Source organism: Anopheles stephensi, chromosome 3 (genome assembly GCF_013141755.1).
Source record: "Anopheles stephensi strain Indian chromosome 3, UCI_ANSTEP_V1.0, whole genome shotgun sequence".
Taxonomy (NCBI): Eukaryota; Metazoa; Arthropoda; class Insecta; order Diptera; family Culicidae; genus Anopheles; species Anopheles stephensi.
This window is the reverse complement of record NC_050203.1, coordinates 26858442-26864441: the sequence shown is the minus strand read 5'-3', so window position 1 is coordinate 26864441 and position 6000 is coordinate 26858442. Positions and strand designations below refer to the sequence as shown.

The 6000-nt window shown below is 40.9% G+C and overlaps 1 protein-coding gene across 8 annotated transcripts in view; it reads left to right on the top strand.

Annotated features, from left to right (window-relative positions):
• The first annotated feature begins 1973 nt into the window (after positions 1–1973).
• LOC118511492 (BAI1-associated protein 3) overlaps positions 1974–6000 on the top strand; it is a 73372-nt gene continuing 69345 nt past the window's right edge. For 4 of the 8 annotated variants that reach the window (XM_036054650.1, XM_036054649.1, XM_036054648.1 and 1 more), the window contains exons 1-2: positions 1974–2214; positions 3039–3363. The gene's annotated coding sequence lies outside the window, so the exon portion shown is untranslated. Of the gene's footprint in view, positions 2264–3038; positions 3364–6000 lie in introns of all 8 variants that reach the window. The other 4 variants (XM_036054645.1, XM_036054646.1, XM_036054644.1 and 1 more) reach the window with 4 other exon arrangements.

The window sequence follows — 6000 nt, the reverse complement described above, 5'->3', positions numbered from 1 at the left end:
GTTGAGCTTGATTAAATAGAGAAATGTTAATTTAATTTTAATTTATGCATTCCCATGCTTGCGAATGTTGCTGCCAGCATCAGCAGCGATGGTCTGATTGCGCCCGTGCAATATGTTGGTTGGTCGGTGGGACGACTCCCCTTTTTTCCATCCCCCTTCCCTGTCTCCTCTCGGCTACTTTACCTGTACATGATGTCGTACAGCGTACGTGCATTTTCAGCGAATTTTACAATTGTATGTTTACCGACCGGGAAACGAAGTTGGAGTGCCTTAAGGCAATTTCCCTTTTGATTAAATTGGTTGTTCCGGAAATTTTCTGCAGTGTAGTACCAATCTTCCAGGTAATTTTTGGACCATGTGTAATTGCTATACGGGTTTAAAAATGAACATAACTTACAAATCTCCACTCGATTCGTACAATGTGTTCAGTTATGATTGTGATGCTCTTGCGGCAATTGTGTTAAGCGTGATGAAGCTGATAAAAAATCATTATCTCCCTATCATTATGGTGTAACCTTATCCGGCACGGAAACAGGACCATCCGGAATGCTGAAAATCGATGACAGGTGCATCAACTCATGTTTTACATTTTACAACCCCTCGCTGACATCCCCATTATACAAATTACATCTCACCGTTGCATTTAATTAAATATCGTTAGCGATCGTTTTGAAACGAAGCTTGAGGTTTTTATTAATTGATTGACAGATTATTATTACCCCTTGGCAGTGGTTTTGTGTCTGTTTGTGGAATAAAGAATCAAATGTGAATAGTGAATTATTGTGCATTTATGATTTTCGATGTGGAGACTTAATAAATTGAATTGAATCAGGATTTATTGTACAATATTATTTGTGCAATTTTGGCACCCGCTCGTTAAAAGCTTTATTAATGCCCAGGAGATTTAAGCAAACATTTACTTTGGAAATTCCTTCCTTTCTGTTGCGAACGAGAGTCTCAGCTTTGAGACTGAGATATCATCCTCTCACAGCACCTGGTCGCCTGTTCATTAACCGATATCGAGACGGCTCTTCCAAGAAAATGATCTTTCTATTCGCTTTCTCATTTCTCATGGTTTTTGTTCGCTTGTATGTATGTGTGTATGTATGAGCTATCATTCCTTCAGTTCCAGTAGTAATAGCGTTATCAATCGAATAAAAACTCTCATTCCCAGCCCACTTCCATATCGATCTATAAATTTCCTCCCAGGAATTCTACCGTACCACCGGAGAATGTTAAGAGTTGATGGAGGAAAGATGGGATGGAAAAAGGGGGGCAGAAGGAAGGAGAGGGAAAGGAGAGGCAAAAACTGGGAGAATCATCGTTGTTACATTCGACCTACTTTCCCGTTGATAAGAGCACAAAGACACAGTCGGACACGTTCTGAGTGAAATTTGGAAATTCGAGTGGAAATTCATTGCCATTCTCCTCGAGTACAGAGCTGCTACAGATTCAAGGTTCTATCACCCATGAGTGGTTTGTTTTTAATGGTAGTCTCTTGGCAACTCAAATAACGGCTTCTTTTTCTGTTCACTGTGATTTTGTAAGCATACGAAAATACGAATACTATTCATTTTCTGCAACATTAGACGTAGATTTAAACTTAAATAAATAAATAATAAATTGTTAGAATACTCAATTTAAATCTAGAATATTTTTCCTATAATTCTAGAACGAACATTTAAAAAAATCCTAATGCACACAATTTTCTAAGAACTCAGCAAAGGTCACTCATTGTTCATCCGCACTTATTTCCCCAAAAAACGAACCGAAATTTCCAAGCGTACGAAAGCTCTCTCAAAGCTCAGCCCTAGTCTCTCTTTACCCCCAGCGAACCAACAACCAATCTAATCTCACTAACACCAACACACCACCAACAGTGCCCAAGAGAGAGCAGCACTCTCTTTCAAGTGCTGTTGCGTTATCGGTGGAAGTTGGTTGATAAAAATCGTCCCGACCCGAGCACGGCCAGTAGTGTGTTGACCGTGGCCATTGATGGTTGGAAATTTTCTCACTCACTGTGTTCACCCAGCGGGGCAAACCATTTTGCTGTACGCTGACCGAAACTGTGGCTGAGTCGAGTAGAGGGTAGTGGTAGTAGCTGGTGGTGCTGGTGCTATTGAAGCCTAGTAGATGAAGGTGTAATCGCTGGTGCTCCTGCTCCACATTACAACATCCTTCCACCCTTATCACGTTCACTGCAAACGGTAAAAGGTGCGTCCATTACGAAGACGTGTGCTTTAATGGAACCACTGTGAGCACGGTGTGTAATGTTTTTGTAAGGGAATGTAAGGCAAACGGGAGCTGCTGGAAATTTTGAAGTGAAAGTGTGGAAATTTGTAAAAAAAACCTCAACTCCGCTGGCAAGGAGTAGTGCTTGAGTTTAACAAGTAATAGAGCAAGCGTTGGCAAAGGTTTTTTCTGTGCTTGTGATTACAGGTGCTTAAACTGGTTGATTAAAGAGCTGTTTTTGTGTGTGAGTGATGTAGTGCGCAATCTGTGACAGGTTGGATATGGTTGAATGCACAACGTTTAGCTTTAAAGGGAAGATAAGGTTTTTGCGTTGAAATCTAGAGATCATACACTGAAAAAAATTTTTTTTTATATGAAAAAAGTTTTTTTACAAAATTGTTATGTTCCCCTATTTAAATTTTGATTTCTGTTCTAAGCATTGAATGCGAAAATAGTGATTCCAAACCCTTACTAGTAAGCTTCCTGCCGCAAGAGACCGATTTGTTCTTCACCGAACGCATTACCTCGTTAATGCGAAATCAAGAGCAGCTAATGAAAGAAATACATCTAAACAGTCAGCAAAATCATCATGCTGCTCATGTGCTTGATCCGATTCCGTTCCTTACCACTGTTACGAGATTCCCATTTTGTTTCCTTCCTACCCATGCTGGGACATCTGTAGCGCCACAACAATCGCTGCGGGAATGAAAATAAATGAGTGGAGCCCCATGAATGGGAATCGGCAGAAAGGTATTCGGTGTGCAGAGTAATATAATGTGTAATTGTGTCTATTCCATCCGGTACAGGATTTCAGTGTGCGTGTATGAATGTGTGTGTATGTGAGTTGTGTATTTGTGTGTGCGTGTGTTGAGTGTACAATCTGTTGAACGTTCCTGCCGCTCGAAGGCTTTTCATACCGTGTGTGTATGTGTGCATGCGACTTAATACGGTGATGTGCAGTGAAGTTGTGAGGTAGCCAGTGTACCGTGGCGTATCCCGTCAGAAATAGGACGAATCGGTCCTATCGGCTTTTGTACGGTGAAATTCGACGCATCAGAATTGGTGGATAAAAATAAGTCAGAGTCGGAAGAAAAAACTGCGGCTTCTCGGGAAGTGGAGTTTCTGTTTGATGTACGTATCGCATGGTTCACTTTCCTGTAAATGGTCGTTGTTTATGGGTGAAATAAAATCACAATAGGATAATAATTGCTATGCTACAAATAACGATGGTTTAAGCCTCATTTCTTGTTAATCATTAAAAAGAAGTGATCAGTTTTACAACGGAATTAGGCTCGTACTCATATAAAAACTACGTGAAAACGCTTCTACTACACCCCAACAAAATCACAAATGGCTCCATATCAAGAATGCGCATTCATACATGCCAAACATTGTTTTATTTCAAGACATTCAGGATGTGCCCTGAAAGCGTCCTAGAAGATTCGAGGAGGCTTCTTCACCACCGCTGGGCAACAAGAATAGAAGAAAAGGAAGCGCATAAAAATACTAAATGGAATTCCGGCACTTTGCGTATCGCATCCTATGGGAAGGGGAAAAAAATAAAAGAACCTCGGGGAGGGACCTCGCTTGACAAAAAAGGAAAACTGAAAACCCACGGAAGGAAATAAGACAAGCATGCAACCATTGCTGCTCCAGACAAAAGTCACACACAAGCATAAACACACACACAAAGTGTGTACAGGGCCATTTTTCGTTCTTGTCTTGGCTTCTCGACAAGTTTTTCCCATTTTTTTCTGACACCGGAGCATTGCTCTTTTCTGCCCTTCCCGTCTCGGGGTGTGTGTGTGTGCTTTGCGTCCCACCCGACAAATAATAGTACCGAACCATTTTCCAGCACCATTTTTCCATCCGTGAATCGACGGCCCGCCGACCGGTTGTATGTGATTGTGAAGAGTGATGCAATAAGGGAAGGAACTTTTACGATTCATCTTTTCAGTTCGTTCGCGCGTCCATGGCGCGGTTTTGGCCGGGTGGTAAACGCCAGCACGATGCCAATAAGCATGTTGTTTGGGTAAGGAGATTGACGGCGTAGGAGGCTGGAACGGGGGGGGGGGGGGGGAGCATGAGAATGGAAGCAAATCGCATTGGAAAACGGTTTGTGTTCGAGGACGTTGACTTTGACGCCCGCTCGGCACAGTCAGCAGCTGTGTTCGCGACTCGCTGAGATCAAACAGCCAAGATTAAACGATATTTGTCATTTTTCAATGACACATAAATATACATTATTCCCGCCTTCTCGTTTTCGTCCTTCAAGCTCCCCTCCTCGCTCACCAATGATATTGTAATAAGAAAAGCAAAAGAAGGCGGAAGTACGGGAAACAATGCGGGATATATTTCGAAGTTCCGTCGGGCAAATCCGGTTTTGTCAGGACGGGAAATGGGATTTTCATCACATTTCCCTAGCCATGCGTAGATTTTACGTGCAGAAACCCCTTCTATGCACTCTCTCGCTATCGTGTAAGCCGACGTTTTGGCAAGCATACGGAAGCATTGTTCTGGTTTGGTAGTAGTGGTGGTGATTGTTGAGCGCTTTGATTGGAGACACAATGCAAATATTTTAATGGAACAAACGGTGTTTCAGGACGGTACGTTGTATTGGCATTTTGTACCATGACGCGGAAAGCTTGTAAAGGGGAACTGGTATTGTTTTTTTTTTTATCTGAGGAACTGGTTGTATGGAAAAGTACTCAGGCTTGCATACTTTTGCATAAAGATATTTGCATTAGAAGGTTTTTGTTTAACTAAAACCAGTATTGGTTCATCGTGAAACGACTTTAAATATTATTACATGAAGCGGGTTATAATATGAACTAACTAAAGTTTTTCATAAGTTTCTTATACTTTGAATTGAGGACAAAACATTTAGAAATAACGTCGTCCTTTGCTTTTAAATATGTTCCATTATATTATCCCACAAATAATTATTGCGAGATGGAGACGCCTGGTACTTTTTGATACATGGTCAATTGGAGATGTTTTCCTTACGTCGAACATAAATATTTACTGATGTTTAGTCCTCTACATAATTCCAACATAAGTTTCTAAGGGACATAAAATAACCCTTGGAATAAAGATCATTTTTCAATGGAGACGCCTGGTCTTTTACGTTACCGAAGTAAAACAAAGCTTTATTTATTGCGTTAAATAGCACTTATAATTAAAAATTTACTGTACATCGTATTCGTAACAAGCCTTTAAGTTTTTTTTTATCACTGTGTAAAATCCACATCAACATTCATATGGCTTTAAATAGCTACTAACTCTCAGTATTGATTATACTGTGGTGTCACTACAACATCACCACAACATCCTACAAACGCGTCGTAAAGGTCCTTTAATTTATTCATCACCATAATGAGTGGGAATTTGCGCCAACTGGGCATCGAAGGACCTCATTTGCACAGTTCAGTGTGTGAGTGTGTATGAGTGTGAACGAGCGAGACAGAGAATGTGTGTGGTGGTGCGATGCTCATTTCGTATCCTTCGTAGCGTTGATATCAATCATCTGTTACGACCATGAGTGATGGACAAGAAATGAATATTCTATTAAAATAGAGCTACCTGTTTGAGTATAAATAAAACGTTCGGGAATATTCTTAGCACAGTATCGATTCGAGCATCCCGCTTCAAATCAAACATTCGAATGCTTGAAAAAGGCTTATGTCCTATTTAAGCATAATTTAATACAAAGCTTTACGTGTCAGCACATTATCCACCCGACTCCTGCACCAGTGCATCATTGGCAAC